The sequence below is a fragment of the Lactuca serriola genome, chromosome 9 (genome assembly GCF_051521515.1).
Source record: "Lactuca serriola cultivar US96UC23 chromosome 9, Lser_US96UC23_V15, whole genome shotgun sequence".
NCBI lineage: Eukaryota > Viridiplantae > Streptophyta > Magnoliopsida > Asterales > Asteraceae > Lactuca > Lactuca serriola.
Genome location: NC_136416.1, coordinates 195103861 through 195128103, shown reverse-complemented (window position 1 = coordinate 195128103; position 24243 = coordinate 195103861).

The following is a 24243-nucleotide window of genomic DNA, read 5'->3' as shown; positions in this document are numbered from 1 at the left end:
TGAGGGCATGTGGGAAAACTCCCCTTCGATCCCAGGTGACATGAACTAATCCCTGTTTGTAATCCCAATGACAATCTATCACCCAAACTACCCGAGAATATGATACCTAACTTGCCTCACAAGATACTCATGCCACAACGATCCAACTATGTTGAAATACTGCCGCCAACCCCTGCTACCAACTGAACCCGAGTTGGAAATACAACCTGACCCTAGGGCACAAGCCTGCTCACTTCTTCGAACTCGGAAAACTGAAAGGGCACAACCCTTGCCAAAGATAATGATATTCTAGTCCATCAATCAGTCATTCTACTTCTAGCTGCAAAACTCAGCCGATCATAATCATCGTTCCCTTCCCGAGTCCCGCGACTCGCATCCCGACCTCGGGCCAAACCCCCGAAGCCTCAAACCAAAACTCAATAGGTCTGCACCAAACAACCAAAATCAATAACGCCACTGGTCTCACACCAAATACCAATAACATCCTCATGACTTAGTAGCCACAACTAAAGATTGACAAGAACAGAACCACTGCCACGAACCATGGTATCCAACCATGCTACCTTCCATAACCATCCCTTAGAATACCCGAGATCTTCCTTGATTCGAGTATGGATCCTGTACTTTCAGTAGTATGGGCCCAATACTACCTTCCACACCTATGCATCCTTTCCTCAAGAATCATCTTGGGTCCTCTAAGTGTTAGTCATAATATACTCCTGGAACCTGCTCAACCACGAAACAACTACACTAACATACTCCCTAGGCTATCTTAGGATCCCATACCCTTCTGCCATCAGTTACTGAAGAACTCCTCACAATGTTAGTTAGCCATCTTATGAACACAATCACATGCGACAAAGCTCAGATAATCCTTCGAGTAATAGACTCATCCCTACACGGTTGGACTCCAACGAGAGCTGCACAATAGGGTTAAACCCATTACTTCGAGATTATCCAAAAATTTTCACATGTGACTTGACATATTCATTTAATGGCTAACCTACATCACTCATGAGTTCCACAAAGCACAATGCAAGCAACATTCATGGAGTGGAGCCGACTGGTGCTAAATACAATAAAATAAAGTAGATCCTCTTACGAAACCCATGATCTCCCAATCTCAACATCTTGGGTGCACCTTCGTCCTACTTACTCCTCCAAGATGTGGCTAATCATTCCTCGTGCTGACCCACTATACAATGCGCCCACTCAAAGAAAGCTACTGACCATCATCCAACAAAGCAACTGGCCGGCGGACCCCACACGACTCACCATACCACTAATTGCCACACGACCCTCCATTGGTTCCAGATGACTATCGCATGAATACAATCACATACCCCACCATTTAAACAATCTTAGGCTAAAAGATTAAATCTCACAACGGTTGGAATTAGATAAGAGTTGCACAACAGGACCAAACCTCTCAGCCTATGGTCCTTTAAACCATGCAGCATGTGACTTAGCGTATCCACTCAATAGCCAGTTCACACGCGAAAGAGTCATAGATCATACAAACAAGAAAACTCTATAGGAACTAAGGCATCTCATAATCAGACAATTCTTCCATGCAATTCCTGAAGATCCCTATCCGATTGCTAGCATGCTGTTCTAACATATAATAAGCTCAAATAATAGTGTAGTAGTTTGGGGTCTACTTACTGGCTCCGGTTGATTGTACAAATCACATCCTCTTTGATTATTTTGAAAACCGTTTGATTTTTTTTTTGAAAACCATTTTCCTTAGTTTGAGACTGGATTCACACGAGTGTTCCTCCAATTCACTCAAACCAAGGCTCTGATACCAACTTGTAACATCCATAAAACTTCAGTAAAATTTAAACTTTCCAAAATAATCCTTTTTCTATAGAAGTGTTTATAAAACCGTTGTTTCCAAAACATTTATTTAAAACCGGAATCATTTACACATAATTTTCCAAAATATTCACATTATCAGAGTTTTCGAGAAACCATAAATCCAAAACGCGAGGATGTGTACGGTCACGCCTTCGCCTTGCCAAAACATCTGAAGCACCTGAAATAATAAACTGGAACCATAAGCACAAAGCTCAATGAGTTCCCCCAAAGTACCAACACACAAATAGTAGCACATATACAAATAACAACATGTATACTGAGCCTTCATCATGTCTGGACCACCTCACCGGGCCTACAGCCTGTCTCGACCACTCCCGAGCTTTCAACATGGCTAGACCGCCTCACAACGCCTACAACCTATCCGAACCGCTCCAGAACCTTCGGCATGACTGGACCGCCTCGCAGGGCCTTCAGTCTATCCGGATCGCCTTGGGTCTATTGGCCTTCAGCACAAAGTAGGACCTCCTCAACCCAACCACACACACACACATGTCGACATATACATAACAATAAACATATAACCAGTTAATAAACAAACAAGTAGATCTTACAAATCACTAAGCATAGCATTATCCTATCTACCAGGATACATATCAAATAGATCATAACAACATAGCTACTTCCTATTTACCAGGATATCGATTGATTTGTGTAAAACCAACTAGTTTTAATCCTACTAACTTAGACACAAAATAAACACACGAAAGGCAGTGTACCTATCGATTAGTAATATAGTTCAAGCAAGTAGGGTATTGAACACAGGGAACGGTAAACAATTAAAATAAATGCTAATATTATCTAAATAAAACAAATAACAAAAAGGGGCTTTCTCTAGTTTTACAAGACTAGAAACTTAATTAGAATAACCAACACACAAATTAACTAACTAGCAACTAAAACAATTAATTACCAACTAAATTCAATAGAAAAGAGGACATCTGTTTAGGTACGACTCATTTGTTCCCATGGATGATTTTAATGTATCGGATTAATTCTTCATTGGCTACCAATTAAGATAATTAGGTTCACGTTCGCTATTTCTAATTCTTAGAAAACAAATTAATTCAAGCAATGGCCAGTTGTCTAAATTAACGGGTTTCCTAGATTATTGATTCGGGTTAAGTAAGACTTGTAGTGGTTAACTAAATTGGCCCTTCAATTAACCTCTTGTTGATGTTCATCCAACAAGCTTACACATTAACTTACCTATCTTCTAGTTAATTCTAGTTTCACGATCGTTATTCCTAGACATACAACTATGTGATAAATCATATGAAATTAATAACTAAGAGATGTTCATACAACTAAATTACTGATTTATTAACAGAAGAATAGTTATTGTCAACACATAAGGTTCTTTAACAAGCTTAACTAAACATAATTACCAATTAAAATTAATCCTACTCAAATAATCAATCCATGTTCACAAAATTGTCTACCCTAACAGAAGAATAAGTTTTTAGCTCATGATTGCAGTAAACATAAACTCAAAAACGAAATCAAAGTATGTAAACATGATTCAAATCAAAAAGTTACTAAGAATAAACCAAAATTGTCTTGATTCTCTTCACAATGGAATGTAGGGTTGATTCTCCAGTTCCTCACGACCTAGCAGCACTTCCAATCGTTTCTCAGCCTCCTAGGGTTCCTCTCCATGCTATGATATCGATCTGAAAGTCCCTTTATATAGATTTTTCTCAAAACAGAGGCTACTCGGCGAGTCCAGTGACCTACTCGGCGAGTCCGTCACTTAAAACCCGTGTACGGCAAGTCAGCGCGTCTAGAATCGCGAAAGTTCGATACAACTCGCCGAGTAATCGACCCTACTCGCCGATTACGTTTCGATTCAGCATTTTCTCAAAACACAAAAGTCGTCCGAAATTGTGTCTAATTTTCAGAACATTTTGAATCTTGTCAATCGGAGTTACGGTTCATGAGATATGGCCAAAACACTGACAAGGGGTCAAGCTGTCCAGCAACGTCCTTCTTTCTTCAAAATCCAAGATCCAAGCGTCCAATCGCCAGTTCCGCTTCCTTTTCCATCCGAGCATGTCATTGTTGCTGAAAAATGAAATTCTAAACTAATTAAGAACCTTTGGTTCATTATATGAATAAAAAACAACATAAAGTATTAAGATAATGCATGAATTTTATAACTAAATATGCCCATATCAAAATACCCCACACTTGACTTTTGCTTGCCCCCAAGCAAAACTGAATTTTAGCACACTAATATCATATAAGACAATCCCAATCGAACCCAGCCATTATGCCAAGACCGCAACGCATGCATTTGTGTCTAAAATTTTTCCTAAAGAACCGCCCATACTCTAAATACTCACAATCCTCATAAACATTCGCCCACTATTTCCGAACAATGCTCATTTTATGCATCCCTCCGAATCCATCCTCAGAAAACCTCTTAACCTCAAGGTATTTTTGGTTGAGCAACCCAAGCATACATAATCTAGACAATTACAATTTATGATACCACTATGGAGCTCTTTTAGAATTCTTCACTTCTTTGACATTTGATCTTTAATTTTTGGGTATCTTCAACTTTTGAATTTCTTCAGAATTTTCGATCTTCTAATTTCATACTTAACTTTGATGCTCCAAAAATTCTTCAAACTTTTCTTGTAATTCTCTCTCTTTTTTTTAACATGTAACTCACTTTTTTTTCACTCAAAACCCTACATGCTTAAGCAGGGGCGCTCAACTTCAACCTTTATTGGTTAGCGATAATAATTTTCCTGGATACATTTCTGGTACACGATGCTAAACATATTGCATCCCTCAAACTAAGTGAGGTCGTGTTTTTGTCCCATGATTTCACTAGAATAAGGAAGTCACAAATGCACTAGAACGTATATAGGCTCAACTAAACATTTGGGTCTTCATAGAATCATCAAATATAATACTAGCATGATCCCTAATTGCTTTACCAAAAATTTCTAAATTAGCCCTAGCAATTTTAATGCAAAATTTATCATAAATTAACTAAAATTTTAACTAATATAACCAACCCCCTACCCCACACTTAATTTATGCAATGTCCCCATTGCATGTTATGCATGATAAAGAACAATAAAATAAAGAGGGAATTGGAACAAACTCCCCTGGGATAGTAGTTGCAAGGTTGAACTTCTTCATTTAAAGCTTCATCTTCAGCTGACTTTATCCATAGGAACAACTCTTCCATGCCTTGGGTGTCAAGTATCGTGTGGTATAGCTCCAAATGTAGACGAAAAAAACTCTCGGAAACGCTCGGAAAATGTTCTTCAAAGGTGTAGCCAATTGTCGTATCAAATCATCAGCTTGAGAGACAAAATAAGGATCAACTCGTCGAGTCTGTAGGGTGGCTCGCCGAGTTGTAGCGTAATACTGGCAGAAGTCGAGTTTTTATACTGGGACTCGTCGAGTAGGTAAGTGCACTCGCCGAGTCCATCGTTGTATAAAGAAAATGTTTCTGCTCCAGGTCCGATTCTGATGTGTGTGGGGAATATTAAATTGATACTTTCCCCATTTTTTCTTTAGTAAATGAGCTCTTAATAACCTCTTTCATCACCAGACTCGTCACTAGACTCAAAACTTCATTTTCTCTCTCGCCTAGACTCGATTCTTTCCCTAGGTTATCCTTGACTCTAGACTCTCGCATGCATCCTTACACTCAAACTGAAAAGATCAAAAACAAATACCAAGTAATAAAAAAAACATCAAAATAAAAATCCTAAATTATCCCTAAATACTAGAAGTTTAGAAAGAAAAAGAAAAGCAAACTCTAATGACGGGTTGCCTCCCGCAAGCGCTTCTTTTTGTGCGAGTCTTTAGCTGGACTCCCAACTTAATAAACTTCCAATATACTCAATGCCAATCCATCTGTTGCATTAAATATTTTCTTTGGACCAATTTATAAAATTCGACTCTTTGCTTCAAAAATTGGCCAAACGAGCTTTAATTCATAAAACCCAAGAATATTGACTAGGTTTGGGACCGGTTGGGTACTAATCAGAAATGGATCGCGCTTCAGAACTTTCTCCAAAGTTGGAATCGTCACCCCATGCTTCGAAAGACAAACCGGAAGAACAGGGGACCATGTCGTGGTAATGGTCAAACCACAACTTGGTTCCTGCAACTCAGCTTGTTCTTGTTCTTCGTCCGACCTCTCTGCTAACAACCTTTCCAGCTCCTCCAAATCTCTTTCTGGATTAAATTCTTCATCTTGTAACTTTAGCTCTTGTAACTCAGATTGCTCTTGTGTCTTGGGCAAGATGTTATCTAACCATCTTCCAAATTTCTTCAAATCATCATCTGAGTCATAGTCCTCATCTTTTTGCTCATTTACCTGCACTACTTCCTCAAGCATCAAAAGCATCGAGATTTGGAAAATACATAATAAATAAAAGTTAAAATTAAAATTAAACTATATAAAAAAAATTAATCAGTAAAATACAAACGATAATAATTAGCAAATAAAATTAAATATTTGAACCATTCCCCGACAACGGCGCCAAAAACTTGATGTGTGTAAAACCAACTAGTTTTAATCCTACTAACTTAGACACAAAATAAACACACGAAAGGCAGTGTACCTATCGATTAGTAATATAGTTCAAGCAAGTAGGGTATTGAACACAGGGAACGGTAAACAATTAAAATAAATGCTAATATTATCTAAATAAAACAAATAACAAAAAGCGGGCTTTCTCTAGTTTTACAAGACTAGAAACTTAATTAGAATAACCAACACACAAATTAACTAACTAGCAAATAAAACAATTAATTACCAACTAAATTCAATAGTAAAGAGGACTTCTGTTTAGGTACGACTCATTTGTTCCCATGGATGATTTTAATGTATCAGATTAATTCTTCATTGGCTACCAATTAAGATAATTAGGTTCACGTTCGCTATTTCTAATTCTTAGAAAACAAATTAATTCAAGCAATGGCCAGTTGTCTAAATTAACGGGTTTCCTAGATTATTGATTCAGGTTAAGTAAGACTTGTAGTGGTTAACTAAATTGGCCCTTCAATTAACCTCTTGTTGATGTTCATCCAACAAGCTTACACATTAACTTACCTATCTTCTAGTTAATTCTAGTTTCACGATCGTTATTCCTAGACATACAAATATGTGATAAATCATATGAAATTAATAACTAAGAGATGTTCATACAACTTAATTATTGATTTATTAACAGAAGACTAGTTATTGTCAACACATAAGGTTCTTTAACAAGCTTAACTAAACATAATTACCAATTAAAATAAATCCTACTCAAATAATCAATCCATGTTCACAAAATTGTCTACCCTAACAGAAGAATAAGTTTTTAGCTCATGATTGCAGTAAACATAAACTTAAAAACGAAATCAAAGTATGTAAACATGATTCAAATCAAAAGGTTACTAAGAATAAACCAAAAGTGTCTTGATTCTCTTCACAATCGAATGTAGGGTTGATTCTCCAGTTCCTCACGACCTAGCAGCACTTCCAATCGTTTCTCAACCTCCTAGGGTTTCTCTCCATGCTATGATATCGATCTGAAAGTCCCTTTATATAGATTTTCACAAAATAGAGGCTACTCGGCGAGTCCAGTGACCTACTCGGCGAGTCCGTCACTTAAAACCCGTGTACGGCAAGTCAGCGCGTCTAGAATCGCGAAAGTTCGATACAACTCGCCGAGTAATCGACCCTACTCGCCGAGTACGTTTCGAATCAGCATTTTCTCAAAACACAAAAGTCGTCCGAAATTGTGTCTAATTTTCAGAACATTTTGAATCTTGTCAATCGGAGTTACGGTTCATGAGATATGGCCAAAACACTGACAAGGGGTCAAGCTGTCCAGCAACGTCCTTCTTTCTTCAAAATCCAAGATCCAAGCGTCCAATCGCCAGTTCCGCTTCCTTTTCCATCCGAGCATGTCATTGTTGCTGAAAAATGAAATTCTAAACTAATTAAGCACCTTTGGTTCATTATATGAATCAAAAACAACATAAAGTATTAAGATAATGCATGAATTTTATAACTAAATATGCCCATATCATCGATCTAACATATCACAATAGAATAACAACATCCTTTCTACCAGGATATTGATCTAACAGATCACTACAGCATACCAGCATACCATAAACGAGGATGACAATCCCAAAAGGGCTGACATTGGTGCCTTCATCCCTGTTAGTATAGTGAGGATAACTCACCTTGAACGACATATAAATCCCACAATTGTTGCAACTGCTACGAACCGGCTTCCACGAACTGAACCAAACAACCAAACCATTCTTTAATACTTGCCCATGGCATAACCACCAAGCACTAATCCCTTAAATGGTACAACTAACCAAGCCCACATTTGGCCCAAGCCCATTGGACCCAAACAAGGCCTAACACTATTGGCCCATTAAGGCCTAATTCACCATTATAGGCCCATTAAGGCAAGCCCAAATAGAAATCCATTACTTTAAAAATCCTTACTCCATTATGAGCCCAAACCAAAGGATAAGTCCAAGACCAAGCTATCCAATAATCAAAGAGTCCAAACTTGCACAGGAGGTTCTCACGTCGTGAGGTCATGACTTTTGTCCAGAAAATTCCTCGAACACGCTCTCACATCGTGAGGTCTTATCCCTCACGTTGTGAGTCCAGATTTGACAAAAAAAGATCATTAAGCTCCTAATCCATTAAGCCTTAACAAGGGATAGTCTAGATGGTCTTCCTTGACCCAAAGGACCATAAAAATCAAAGCGTTTTGGACATGCATATCTAATACATGTCCCAACATCAACTAGGGCACAAATGAAGAAATATGACATCAAATCTTATGCAAGAGTCATAAAAATATACCAAACTAAAGATCTAGCAATTATCACACTCAAGGGAACTTGGAGATCCATAAAGTTGGCAACTTTATGGATTCCAATAACCACAACAACTTGGATCTAGAGAAATAAGCACCAAAAATCTAGATCTAGGCTTACGGAAACATAAAGCAATGAACTTGAAACTCACAATAGGTCCAAAAGGTGTCAAAATCGATGATGGTGAGACTTGAATGCATAAATGATGGACTAGATGCTCTTCCTTTTCGTCTTTACACCTCCAAAACTCCACCAAAAGTTCAAGAACACAAGGAGAGGCTAGGGTTAGGGTTTTACTGAGTTTAGGGGTGATGGAGCTTGGTTTGGAACCCTAAAATGGAGCTTTTGGGGTTTGAATACGATGGAAACCCTAAAAGATGGTGGGCTTGGGATGTAGCGTTACTCACATTCTGAGCTCTTAATGCTCACTTGGTGAGCACAATTTAAATCAACATTTCTGTTTAATCGCTTCTCATTTCGTGAGCTCCAACTGCTCATGTCGTGAGCTCAGTTTTCCCAGATCCTTTCCAAATTTGAACAACCATATCTTCTTCATTTCAACTCCTTATATCCACAGAAAGGTGGTGAGAATTCCTACACTCCTAGCAACTCATCATAGTCTTAAATCTTTCCGAACGAGAACCCAAAATTCAAAAAGGCCCAAACTATCAAATTACAATTATACCTTTGGCTTTGAAATGCCATCGAACACTTAGAATACTTAGACTTCAGCACCTTCATCCAAAAAGTCCAACTCCTTTCTTCAAGAAGGAATAAAAATGACCTAATTACAACCTAGGGGATGAATTTGAAAATACATGAAAACCGGGGTGTTACACCCCTCCCGAGGATTGATGATCTTTTCGACCAGCTTCAGGGTGCATCTTGGTTCTTGAAGATCGATTTGCGATCGGGCTATCATCAGATGCGAGTCAGGGGCGAGGATGTGCAGAAGACAACTTTCTAGACTCTTTTTGGCCATTATGAGTTCGTGGTGATGTCATTTGGGCTCACAAATGCTCTTGCCGCCTTCATGGATCTCATGAACCGCGTGTGCAGACCGATGTTGGATCAGTCTGTGATAGTCTTTATTGATGATATCTTGGTCTATTCCAAGATGAATGAGTAACACGAGGAGCATTTGAGGGAGGTGCTGGAGAAATTGAGGAGGGAGAAAATTTTTGCAAAGTTCTCCAAGTGGGAGTTCTAGTCGTGCGAGGTGCAGTTCCTGGGGCACCTTATCCATCAAAAGGGTATTCTGGTCGATCCGGCAGGTCGAGGCCATGATGCAGTGAGAGGTTCCGAGCTCTCCATCTGAGATTCTGAATTTTCTTGGTTTGGCTGGTTATTATCGGAGATTCATCCAGGATTTCTCCAAGATTGATGTTCTATTGACCCGACTGACCAAGAAGTCGGTGACATTTCATTGGGGGCATGAGCAGTAGATAGTTTTTGAGACTCTTAGACAACGGTTGTGTGAGGTGCCGATTCTAACCTTGTCGGAGGGTGTCGATGATATTGTGGTCTATTGTGATGCCTCGATCACGGGTTTGGGTGCAGTTCTGATGTAGCAGGGTTGCGTGATTGCTTATGCTTTGAGGCAGCTGAAGCCTCAAGGTTAGGGGGGCATTACCTCTATAGGGTTCATTGTACTATTCACACAGACCACAAGAGCTTGAGGTATTTGATGGATCAGCCGAACCTGAACATGAGGCAACTTTGTTGGTTGGATGTGGTAAATGATTATGATTGTGAGATCCTGTACCACCCGGGGAAGGCCAATGTGGCGGACGATGCTCTCAGCCGGAAGGCGGTCGAGGCTCTGATCCGCGATCTATGATTGAGGATGACTATCGTTACTTCGTTGTTGGAGCGGATTTGTGAGGCATGGGTTGAGGCTATGAAGGAAGAGCGTCGGAAGTGTGAGCGAATTGTGGGGTAGGTGGCTTCTTTCGATTATTATAGCCGCAAATGGTTGACTTTGCATTGGAGGGTCTGGGTTCCGTATTCGGATGGGGTGCGCCAAGTTCTAATGGAGGAGGCTCACAAGTCGAGATTCTTCATTCTTCCCGGGGCGAAGAAGATGTATAGGGATCTTCACGCTGATTATTAATGGCCCTACATGAAGCGGGATATAACATGGTTTGTGGAGCAGTGCTTGACTTTCAGGAAAGTCAAGGTCGAGCATTACAACATCACAACAAGATGCAGCTGTTGGAGATTCCCGTATGAAAATGGGAAGACATCACGATGGTTTTATCATGAAGCTTCCCACGATTGTGCGACGAGTGGATTTTATTTGGGTCATCATGGACCGATTGACCAAGAGCGTGCACTTCATCCCAATCTAGGAGAGTATCTCTGCAGAGAAGCTAGCTGAGATTTATGTTCGTGAGGTGGTGGCACGTCATAGGGTGCCGGTGTCGGTGGTTTCAGACCGGGATGTTCGTTTTACTTCCAGATTTTTGAAGCGGTTTCATGACGAGATGGGCACTTGTCTCCACTTTAGTACAACTTTTCATCCGCAGACCGATGGGCAGAGTGAGCGGACGATTCAAAATCTTGAGTTATGAATTTATTTCCAATTACATACAGTTTTCTTGGAGGACTCGTCGAGTTGGAAGCCTCAACTCGACGTGTCGAAGTTGTTTTTGCCGCGAAGTTTAGTGAGTCAACTTGGTGAGTTGAGGTGCCTCAACTCGACGAGTTGGCATCTAGGAAGGAAACCCTAATTTTTAGGGTGTTGAACCCTATTTAAAGGCCTTAAGTCCCTTGGTTAGCCTCCTTACCAACCTCCTCTGTCCAGAAACCCAAAAATCGAGCATTTCCTTCCATTGTTGAGTATGTGAGCTTGAGGAGAGCCTTGAGTGTTAATTTTTGGTGCATATTGAAGAAGCTAAGGAATTGGGAGTTTCTTGGCTTGAAGAAGGAGTCTTGGATCCAAAATCACTAGCTCATTTGTCAAGTTTTTGAGGTATCAAGTTCATACCTTGCTTCTTAGTTGCATGGATCTCTTCTTGGGTTAGATTGAATTCGTTTAGCCATGTTTGGGTGGATGATAGGAGTGTAGGATTCCCCAAGTGTTTATTCTTTCAGATCTAAGATCTTCATGAGCTCTTTTGGCATAAAGGTGTCAACTTTTTGGTCTTAAGGGCTTCATGCATTCATTAGGTCTTTCTTTTGGCTTATTTTGAGCATTTAAGCCTCTCCTAGTCATGCATGAGCGTAAAGTTGGAAACTTTACGTGGCTATTCAACTTTATGGGACAGAGATGCAGTTTGGGGCTATGCCTTTAGCAATTAAGTGCTTAATGATTAAGCCCTCACCCTTTTAAGCCTAGGGTTTGGGTTTTGAACCCATTGTGGTGGTTCTTAGGGATAAAGTTGGAAACTTTACCCTTCTAGATGCCATTTCAGTTAAGATCTGTGTTGTGAAGCTCTTAGTTTCAATAAGGTCGGCTTAATGAATTAAGATGTTGGGTTTCTGGCGAACTCGGCCAGTTGGATCGGTTTCTTCCTGACTTTGCAGACCAATGGAGAAACTCGGCGAGTTGGGTCAACTTGGGAAGTTGACTTTGACTTTGACTATAGTCTTTGACCAAGTTTGGCCTATAAGGGGCTTTTTGGATATTTTGAGTTGTATTTAAGGAAATCTTTTCTGTTTAGGGGCTGAGTACAGTCGATATTCGGAGCCGGGATCTGTTCAGCTGCCTTTTTGTATTCGAGGTAAGTTTCCTTACTGGTTCTACCGGGTCAAAGGCACCAATGTCGGCCCATGTTTATGTTATGTTGCTAGTATGCTAGCTGTCTTTGTGACTCTTGCATGTGCTTGTGGTTATCTGATTTCCGGGCTAAGGCCTGATGTTGGGCAAGGCCTGATACATATTTATATACTATGTATCTATGTGGTTATTACATGTGTGTGTGTTCATTTGATATATGCTATTGTATGTTGGGCGGCGCCCATTTACTGAGCTCAGCTCGATGCCAGGTGGAGCCCGATATCGGACGGGGTACGATACCAGGCAGGGCCTGATGATAGGGCAGGGCCCACTACATGTTTATTGTATGTTTGCTATGTGGTATTTTGGGGGAACTCTCCAAGCTTTGTGCTTACGTTTTTTGTTTATGTTTTAGGTACTTCCGACTGTAAAGGGAAGAGCTCGGGATGACTACATCACACACACCATTGACATTCTGCTATGATGTTTTACTCTGATTTTATGGCAAATTGATACATTGGTTTCATTCAAATGTCTGGTTGTTATTGGAAAATACTACTCTATTTATTATAAAAATGAAAGTTTTTAGGACCATATTTTTGGATGTTTCACGCTCAGTTGAAAAACACCGATTGAGTTGAAATTGACTCGGGGGTGAAATAGACTCGCTCGGCTGAAAAACACCGATTGAGTTGAAATAGACTCGGGGGTGAAATAAAGCCGTTATAGCTTTGAGCTGGTATGTATGTACGGTAGGCGGTATTTTCGGAAACTCACTAAGATTTGTGCTTACGGTTTATGTTTAATGTTTTAGGTATTTCTAGTTTCAAAAGGAAGGGCCCGACCTGATCGCACGGCATCCACTAGAGATTTATTCCGCTTTGACTATTTACGATTTTACTCTGATGTGTTGAGAATACTTTTATTTTGATCGTCTTTTGAGATAATAAATGAATGACTTTAACTTATTTAAAAATGAAACTTTGACTCGGTAATTTTCGGACGTTACAAGTTGGTATTAAAGCCTTGGTTTGAGGGAATTGGGCACACTCTTGCGTGCGGCTGAACTCAAACTGAGGTGTTAATAAAATATTTTAAAAGAAAAATGAGTTTTCCAAAAAAAAGGCTTTTGAGAAAAGGGGTGCGATGCGTGCAATGAGCCAAGCTTAAGTAATTATTTTCCAAAATACCCATGCATGTGTTATGCTTATTGTTTTATTATGAGTATATGAGAACTGCATGCTAGTTTTGGGGTAAGGATCTACTCAGGATATGCATGATAGAATGCTAGGAGAGATGCGTTTATATTCCCGTCGATTGTGCTTTTGGAACTGCATGCTAGTATGGACTTCAGATGTTGGATAGAATGGCTTGATTAGGTGAGGCACTGGTTTAGATTACTTGATGCTTTATTGTTGCTTGCTTTGTGCTTTTAGAGACCCCCAATAATATCAAATAACTATTAAGCGAATTCGTTAGGTTACATGTTGTAGGGGTTACATAATTTTAGGAGGTTACGTTTAACTCTATTGCATAACTCTTGTTTGAGTCCAACCGTTGTAGTGTGAGACCTTGCTGTCAAAGAATTATATAGTGCATGTGGCATGTAATTGTATTCGTGAGGTAGTTAGAAGGTATTAAAGGGAGTCACCTCTGCAGATACTAGCGAAGAGTGATGTGAAGGGAAACCTAAGAAGAATGTTAAAAGGTGCTTGTGTGAGCATTTTTGGAAGAGAAATCCTACAAGGAGAATATAGGAAGATTAGTAGTATGTACTCATTTAAGGGTGGGTGTTTGTGGTTGGATCAGACAATAGTGGTCATGAGTAGTTACTTAGAGGATTCATATTTCTTGAGGAAAGTACAGATAGGTGTGGAAGGTAGTATTGGGCCAACACTAATGAAATAACAGGAACCGTACTCGAATCGAGGTAAATTTTGGGGATTCTAAGGAGCTGATTGAGGTTATGGTTGTTCAGGATGAGGATGGTTTTGGTGATTGCTTGGGCCTTATTGGCCAAGTCAGTTTGGGTTTGAATGGTGTAGACCTAGGTGATTTTAAGGTTTTGAGGGCCTTGCTTGAGGTAGTGCCAGGTGAGGTGCATGACTCAAGAAGGAAGTGATTGTGATGATTAGCTTGAGGATTGCAGCCGGAGGCTGAGTGATTAGCATATGGATCGAGATGTCACTATCTATGAAGGGGGTTATGTTCTTCTAGCTTTCCATGTTCGGAGGAAAGAGAGAGCAGACATGTGATTTTCATAGGGGGAGCTAGACCCAACATGAGGATAGATAGTTGTGGTTTTTGGCAGCAAGTATGGCAGTGTAGGAATGTACAAGAGGATTCTTGTAGTATGGTTTCCTTGAGATGAGATCTAGGGCCTGCTTTCTTTGAATATAGTTAGTTTAGGTGGTAGTTGATGGTTTCAGGTGATTAGGGTAAGTGAATCGGGAACGACACATTGTATTGTCCCTGATGTATCACGAATATGAGAATGACGAATCTTGTGTTTATTAATGATTCTCATGATGAACTGATGGTTGGGGATTTATAGGCGAGGTGGGTGGTAGACCATTTGTTTTTAGATAGAGAATCGGTCCTATGAATGGACTGTCAAAATTATTGCTTATGCATCTGCATGGAATTCTCGATGTCAGATGAGATTATAATTGGGAAGTTTCCGAGGTCTCCATCTGAGATTCAGAATCACTTTAAGTTTTCTTGGTCTTAATTTGGAAGATCATCCTACATTGTGTTATACATTCCATGGGTTATGGATGCTATCTATCTGCTTGAGCCAGTTTGAGATTTGGTCTGTTTGCAATGTTAGTTGGTGGTAGTTCGGACCCTAACTGAGGGAGAACTAGGTATTGTGCTTGGAGGATCATCGATATGTTCGAGTTTATGGTTTTTGAAAAATGAGTCATAGGGTTCTACGGTTTGGGTATGCAAGATTTTGGTTCAATATTTTTTGAAGACGGGGGTATAGAGCAAGTTTCCATCGGATGTACATGCTTAGGAATGTATGAGTTGTCTTTACGGCAGGAAGCTATTAGACAAGGAGTTCATTGTAGCAAGTGGTTCCTTTTGGGAATGCCAATGAATAGATCAAGAGGCATTTGGGTCTCTCAGGTTGAGTATCTATTGTTGAGGGATTTGTCAGCTCAATATACAGATTGCTATCTATAGTATAGACTGGGAAGTTGTTGATCGATAAATTAGCTTCAGAGTTTTGTATGTTTAGTTCCACATGGGTTTTGTTCAATAGTGTATTGGGTAATTGGATTAGTTGTCAATGCATTCTCAATCGTTGGTCATTTTGTTAATCGTCAATAGCTGAGGTTCTTCAAAAGTTTTGAACTTGATCAGTTGAAGTTCAACGGATGCATCAACCTATCTTCAAAATCTATACATTGTACATTTTGGATTCTGGTTACATTTACCCTCAATTCTTTTGGTTGTGGAATTATGTCATAGCAGGATTGAGTTTGGAAAATGTCCTTGGTTCCTGGAAGTTCGGATGTTGGGGCAACGTTGTTCAGTTTTCCAGGTGGGACTTTAGATCTATGTAGATTCCAAATTCTGACATGTCGCATCAGTAGGGTTGGTATCTGGATTGATTGGACCAAGGTTTTGACAAAATTTATAAATAACTTTTGAAGTTTTATCGAGCTGCTTGCATATTGGTGGAATCTATTTAGTTTCAATCAAGATGTGGTATCTTCTTTCGGTCGTTCATGTAGATGTTTCTGCAAATGGCTGAGGTTTGTAATTTTGATTAGATCTACTAGTACTTCACCCTTTGGGTAAGATTGTGAGGAAGAAGGACTATAGTAGATCTAGGGTTGGTTATGGGTTCCCTTAATGTAACAACCCATAAATCATGACCCAAAATTTCTTTTTAAAACATTACTAAGCCATAAATATTAAATCATTTCAATCATACTAAAAGGGTTATATAACAAATCAGTGTATCTTTTCAAAATGCTTGTTCATTTTATCAGAGTAAACATCCTAGGCTAAACTTCTTGGTGTGTGCCATGTGATCATCCCGAGCTCTTCCCTCCGCTACCGGAAGTACCTGAAACCAAAATTGAAAACCGTAAGCACAAAGCTTAGTGAGTTACCTAACCTACCACATACCATATACGCATAACCAGGAACACATAACCACATACTGGGCCACCACCTGCTGCATCGGGCCTTGCCCGGCATCAGGCCCCACCCGATATCAAGCCCCGCTTAGCATCAGGTCCCACCTGGCATCGAGCCCCTCTCGGTTTAAAGATCTGTCTCCTTTAGGCCCCGCCTGTCTTTGGGCCTCGCTTGCTACATGCATACATACAATCGAATAACATACATAAACATACTATAACTGTATTCTGATTTAAGGCCTCGCCTAACTTGGGCCCCGCCCCCAGTCTGCTACTGAAGTAGTGGAACCCCGTCCATACTCCTACTAGTAGTGAGATACAAGCCCTCGTCTACACTCACATCCCTCCTATAACGGGCCTCGCCCTTACTCGGCTAATATCGAGATATGGAACCCCATCCATACGCAGCTAATGATGAGATATAGGACCTTTCCCACACTCACCTCCCTACCAGGCACATACAAGTATCACGTAGACACAAGTATAATCTAACATGCAATATAAGAATCTTCTTGGGATTTACCCGACATCGAACTCCCGGTCCAAAAACATACTATCATCTAACATACTTCGGGCTTACCCTAACATCAGACCCTTGGTCCGGAACCTATCATACCGACACATGCAAGAATCACAAAGACTTCTAGCATCCTAACATACCTCAAGCTCCGCCTAGCATCAGGAAGTAACCCGAAACATATAACACTAAATCCCTAGGGCTAACCCCTGGGTCTTCCTTTTATTCATAAACATAAACATAAACGTAATGGGCCGACATTGTGGCCGTAGACCCATGCACACAGTGAGGAGACTCACCTTGCACTGCTGAAGACTATCTGAACACTTCTGACAGCTAACCGACAACTCCTAAACTGCCGACCTTTCGGCTTCCCGAACTAGCAATACCGAAAATAACATTTAGAGCACAAAAATCCAAAAGTCAACCCACATCAAACTTGGTCAAAGTGAACGGTCAAAGTCAACCTCCTATTAACTTGGCTCGCCGAGTTGGTCTACCAACTCGTCGAGTCCATGCTCCTCCAACCCAATACAACCACCGATCCTACCCGTCAAGTCTAGCAAGAAATCGACGGGTTCCCCTTCAGTCATACAATCGAGACCATCTTCAACCGACTCGCTGAGTTCATCCTACAACTCATCGAGTTCATCTCCCTCTTATGAACAATGTTTTAAAAACCGGTTTTTTAGTTGAACCGGTATGGTGATCGATTCCCAGTTCAACCGGTTTAACCGGTTCGACCGCCGGTTGAACCGGTTTCTATATTTTTCACGTTTTTCCTATTTTCCTACACATACATACATATATAAATTATGAATTTGATGTTTACAAGTTCAAACATTAAAAATACACATAAAAATAAATTGTAGATGAATCCAAATATATTAAAATAACACATAACCATAAGTTTTAGTGTTTTACATCAATCCATATACGTCAAACAGAAAATAAAGTATAATACCAAAACGAAATATAGTTTTTGATGAATACAACACATCAAAATAATTTATAACATTTACCATATGTTTTTATTTAGAGTAAACTAAATAGATTTGAAAAAAATCACCAAACTTTATTATGTAAATGATTCTTTTTCATGTGTTTTTATTCGGTTTAACCGGTTTATTTTTACCGGTTCAACCGGTTTTTTTCTAAAACCGGCCGGTTCAATCCGGTTCAGAAATCAATATAAAACCGGTGATAGTTGAACCGTTCCCTCTCCCGGTTCCCGGTCCAACCGGTTCAACCGGCCGGTTCAAACCGGTTTTTAAAACATTGCTTATGAATGTGTCCAGTCTATGACTTGCCGGGTTGTATGAACAACTCGTCGAGTCCATCTTCATAAACTAAGGAGATTGCCTTGGACTCGACGAGTTTCTTCTTGAACTCGTTGAGTACGATGATTTTCATGTCCTGTATGGACCCAGGCTGGCTGAGACCCTAACCAAGTCAACTCATACCCTTTACAGAAGGGATTTGGGGCAAGAAAATGGCCTGACTCACCGAGTCCCACAAGTGACTCGCCGAGTGCCTCTTTGTCTCAATCTATTCAGACGATTTCAGACAATCACAAGGCTTCCAAAACCCAGATCTAACCTTCTAGGGTCGAAATAACACGCAAAGCTACTACCTTTGCATCCATGCATGGCCCTTTTTGCTCAAAAGGCCATAACAACCTCTTAAACTTTGCGTGGGGAGTTCTAATGGCATAAAACTTCCACCTTTATGCCTTAACCACTCTAAATGCTCTCAGATCTTAAAGGATCTATGCTTGGGACGTCCAAATCCCACAAGTAATCATTCTTGGTTCAAAAACTTCATAAAAAGGGCTATAAAGAGATCAAACAAACTAGAAGTCAAGATGAAGACTTGATTACCGATAAGTGCAACAAATGGGGTGTATCTTATGGATCTACTTCTTCCTTCTTGAACCTCCAACCTTCTTCTTGTTCTTCCAAGCTTCAAGAATGCTCAAAGTCTCACAAAATGGCTCACAAACTCAAAGGAGGCTCTGGGGTTTCGTGGGTAAGGGTTTAGGGTCTGGTGGCTGTTGATGAGGCTAAGGAAATGAGAATGAGATGCTTAAATAGGGCACCAAGTCTAAATTTAGGGTTTTCCCAAAACCTAACCAACTCGCCAAGTCAGTCTTCTGACTCGTCGAGTAGGTCACTTAACCCGCGGTCCAATTTGCGATCCTACTCGTCGAGTCACTCCATCTACTCGACGAGTCACTTCCTCATTTTGAGGTTTTCTTCTCTTTCAAGGTCTTCAGCATTCGGGGTGTTACAACTCTCCCCCACTTATACTAGACTTCGTCCTCGAAGTCCGCCACGGTTAACTACCTTACAATCCACCTATATCTTTACCACTAGTTACACACTTCGTCCATTCGGTCCAATCCTTGAAAATATCATCTTCAGAATAATTTGATCATTACTACCCTAGAGTACAACACTTTTACCCAACCGGTACGTCCAGTACACATACACTTGATACAAAAGGAGTTCGCCCCTTTACCATGCGCTGTCACTGGCCTTTCCAACGCAACTTTCCACAAGAAACTACCTTTCCAATCTCCATCAAGGACAAATCCTCTGCTGAAACTGCAATTCCGACCACTCTCATTGCCGACCATCACACCAATACTCACGGAATAATTCCACATACGAAGCCCCAATACCAAAAACTCCAACCCGTGTAAATCAGATAAGCCTTCGAGTAGTAGATCCCTCTCTACTATGGTTAAGACTCAACAAGAGCTACGCAAAAAAGTCAATTCAATCGCTCGGAAATTACTTAATCTCACCGTGAGAAACTTAGTATTTCCCGATCAACTCACTACTCTATTCACCAAAATCTCTTATCATCACTTCTGCCTGAAGTCCTGTTGACTCCAATCCGCCTTCCGGATGAACTGATACCACCCTGGTCCTCACTGCTCTACCACTACTCGAAATACCGCTCCCCCTCCGGTTACCGAACGCAAGAATAATCCCTCAGTCGCTCTCAGCGATTTCTGAAGATACTGCGACTACCTGAACTGCTCTACCAACCTAGCCACTCTGGCTCTAGAAGATATGGGATCCTCGATCCCCTACCTTACCCTAAGGTCCCTACCAGGTCCCACCTGCTACTACAAGAACATGGGCCTCGCCCATGGGTCTCACTCAAACTATACTTTGGAGCGGCCTCTCCCACAGGTCTCACCTATCCAGGGCTATGCAGGCCCACTCCTCCTCTAATCACAACTTGCTATCCTTTCCTGATTCCTATCTTGCTAATTTGGAGATACGGCCCCCCGCCTACACTCCACGAACTAGGAGATACGGGCCCCCGCCCACACTCCGCTAACTAGGCTGCTAATGAATGCTACGGCTTACTCACAGTCTTACGACACTTCCCTCGCTGACTTGCTGCTAGGGAAAGTTGCGGCTATCACGTAGTCTTATATCCCGACTAATCTCGCACCTTGCCGCAACCTCTCCGACCTGGTTTCCCGAACCAGTCATCAACTAATCGCGAATACACGAACTTAAGGTTGGAAAGTTTCCCCAACTCCCAACTTACCTGCTCCTCAATCCAAGCAACCACTTGAGCTACTTTCTTCCTCACCAAGACTTCAAAACCACACCAGTATTACACTTACTTCATGTCCCTAGCCACACGGGTGGCTCTCCCCCACTTTGACTTGACTAGCTCCTCACAGCCCACAGCCTGGAAGAATTTCTAATTCTCCCTACCATCCTCTGGCCACACTGTGGTCAACCCACAATTACCATAGCTGATAATCTAACCGATCTATTCCCAAACGATACCGTCCTGAAACTAGTGAGACACTACCGAGCCCCACACGTGCATACTACAGTTACTGCATCCTAAGTAACATGCTCTAAAGAAGACGACCTCCAACTATCATTCTAAAATCCAAGGTATGCAGTTGGCATATAACTCAATCACAAGCAGGCCACAAAATTCCGAAATATCATTACTAATATCCATGCAGAACCATAACAATGAAATCTTAACATAAGCTGATAGAGAAATGAAAGATACGCACTTGACACATCGGCCTGCTCACACCTCCTCTGAAACCAACTGATAAGCCCTGCTCCTCGCTGCAAGCGCCTCCGCCCAACCATAACGACCATCGATGATCCTCAAGGTTGTAGGGGAAGGTGCTATCACCTGTGCTGCTGAATGCAAACTCAGACATTGGGCCTTCTTGTGGCCCCTTTGACTGCAATGGAAACATATCAGGTCTGCTTCCTGGGTGGTGGTAGCAGTACAATCCATGCTAAAATGACCAATCCTGCTGCACTTGAAGCAACAAGAATCACCACCGCTGCCACTCCTACACGCACCCTCCTGCGTCCTGTCGTACTTGCCACATCAGCCCCGGTCCTGAGGACCCCTCAGTCTAGAATCTTATGTCTTGGGCCTCTTGCCCGATCCCATAGAGATCTGAACCTCTGGCATCTTTCTCTTCATTTCTATCTCAAGATCAATCTATCTTTCTCTGGATCGAGCGATCATGTCTTCCAGCGTCTTGCAGCTGGACCGACCCACAAACTGACTGATATCGCTCCTCAACATCTCGTGGTACCGAGCCTTCTTCATCTCCTCGTCTGCTACATATTGCGGAACCAGAAGGGCTCTCTCCTTGAACTTGGTGCTGATCTTCGCCACTGTCTCTTTAGTCTGCCACAAATCATGAAACTCTCGGGCTAACTGCTACACCTCAATCACCGGTGCAAACTCGACCTTGAACCTGGATGAGAAATCGCTCCATGTAATCGCGTCCAACGCGACATCGTCCCCGATATCATGACCAACCTCCTCCCACCAATCCCGCGCTCTGTCCTTCAGAAGACAGGAGGCGAGTCGAACCTTGTCCCCCTCGGGACACCGGCTAGAACGAAAAGCATTGGCAACATCAGCCAACCATCTGCCACTAGCAATGGGGTCCTTAGCCCCATGGTAATCTAGAGCCCCACCATCTCTGAACTCCCGAAATATCAATGTATTCGCTCCCATCATGGCCTTCATCTCTGTACATAATGCTCCAAGCCTCTCATCCAAAATCTCCAGTATGCCCTCCTTGACCGTGCCAAAGATCACAGGAGTATGGTCTATAATACTGCGTGTAATCTCAGCTGATACAAACTCCCTCATTTGCTCCTTGAGCTGCCCGGTTCCTGAACCTGAGCCAGATCCCTTTCCAACACCTGATCCATCCACTGGTCTCTCACGCAACGTCACTATGCTGAAACATACCATAACAATCATCAAATACACATCACTACCGAAGGATCACACACACACACACTACAAGTTCCCTAGTTTTATCTCGGCCCCTCTTAAATCGAGTACGGATCCTCTTCTTTCAGTAGTACGAGCCTATACTACCTTCCACATCTATCTGTACTTTCCTCAAGAGTTGCCTCAAATCCACTAAGTCCCTTTCACTTTTACTGCTGCTCCCAACACTAATCTCCTCCTAGGCCTACCCTAGGGAAATCTCCGACCCAAACCAGTCCTCAGCTGTTGAAGGTCTCTTCGTAATGCCAATTAACCATCACCTAAATACCACATCACATGTAACGAGGCTCAGATAATCCTTCGAGTAAAGGACTCATCCCTACAACGGCTAGGACTCAAATAAGAGCTGCGCAACAGGGTCAAATCCAGCACTCTAAGATTATTCAACCCTGATTACATGTGACCTAACGTATTCACCGAATAGCTAATTCCCCTCACTCAGAGCCCCACAAAGAACAGAGCAAGACACATTCAGACAAAAGGAAAATCTAACCATAACATAATCAAGAAATCATATTCACATATCAACAATCTATACTAGCTTGCGATGCTAAGCTCATATAATCATGCATAACCTAAACAGACTATCCTACCACCGTCTAATCAGTACTAGCATGCAGTTCAACAAACACATAAAACAGGCCTATAGGGGATCCTCCTCGATACTTAGCCCTAAATCTAGCATGTTGATCACAAAATCATAGCATAACATAAACTTGTATGGGTACTTTGGGAGAACTTACTTGAGCTCGGCCGATTGCATGCACCACACCTCATTCTCTTTTTAAAGTTCTTATTCCTTTTTCTCTTCAAAGTTATTTTTATAAAAATGATTTTCCTTTTAAAATTTCCTTAACAAGCCCTCAGTTTGAGTTCAGACACACCCGAGAGTGTGCCCGAATCCCTCAAACCAACGCTCTGATACCAACTTGTAACATCCCAGAAATCATGACCAAAAATTTCTTTTTAAAACATTACTAAACCATAAATATTAAATCATTTCCATCATACTAAAAGGGTTATATAACAAATCAGTGTATCTTTTCAAAACGCTTGTTCATTTTATTAGAGTAAACATCCCAGGCTAAACTTCTTGGTGTGTGCCATGCAATCATCCCGGGCTCTTCCCTTCGCTACCGGAAGTACTTGAAACCAAAACTGAAAACCATAAGCACGAAGCTTAGTGAGTTCCCCAACCTACCACATACCATATATGCATAACCAGGAACACATAAGCACATACTAGGCCCCCGCCCATTGCAACGGGCCCCGCCCGACATTAGGCCCCACCTGGCATCGAGCCCCACTCGGTATACAGATCTGTCTCCCTTAGGCCCTGCCTGTCTCCGGGCCTCTCCCTCTACATGCATACATACAATCGAATAACATACTAGAACATACATAAACATACTCTAATTGTACTCTCGTCTAAGGCCTCGCCTAACTTGGGCCCCGCCCCCGGTCTACTACTGAAGTAGTGGAACCCCGTCCATACTCCTACTAGTAGTAAGATACGGGCCCTCGCCCACACTCACATCCCTCTTATAACGGGCCTCGCCTCTACTCGGCTAATATCGAGATATCGAACCCCATCCGTACTCAGTTAGTGATGAGATATAGGACCTCACCCACACTCACCTCCCTACCAAGCAAATACAAGTATCATGTAGACACAAGTATAATCTAACATGCAATATAAGAATCTTCCTCAGGATTTACCCGACATCGGACTCTTGTTCCGGAAACATACTATCATCTAACATACTTCGGGCTTACCCCGA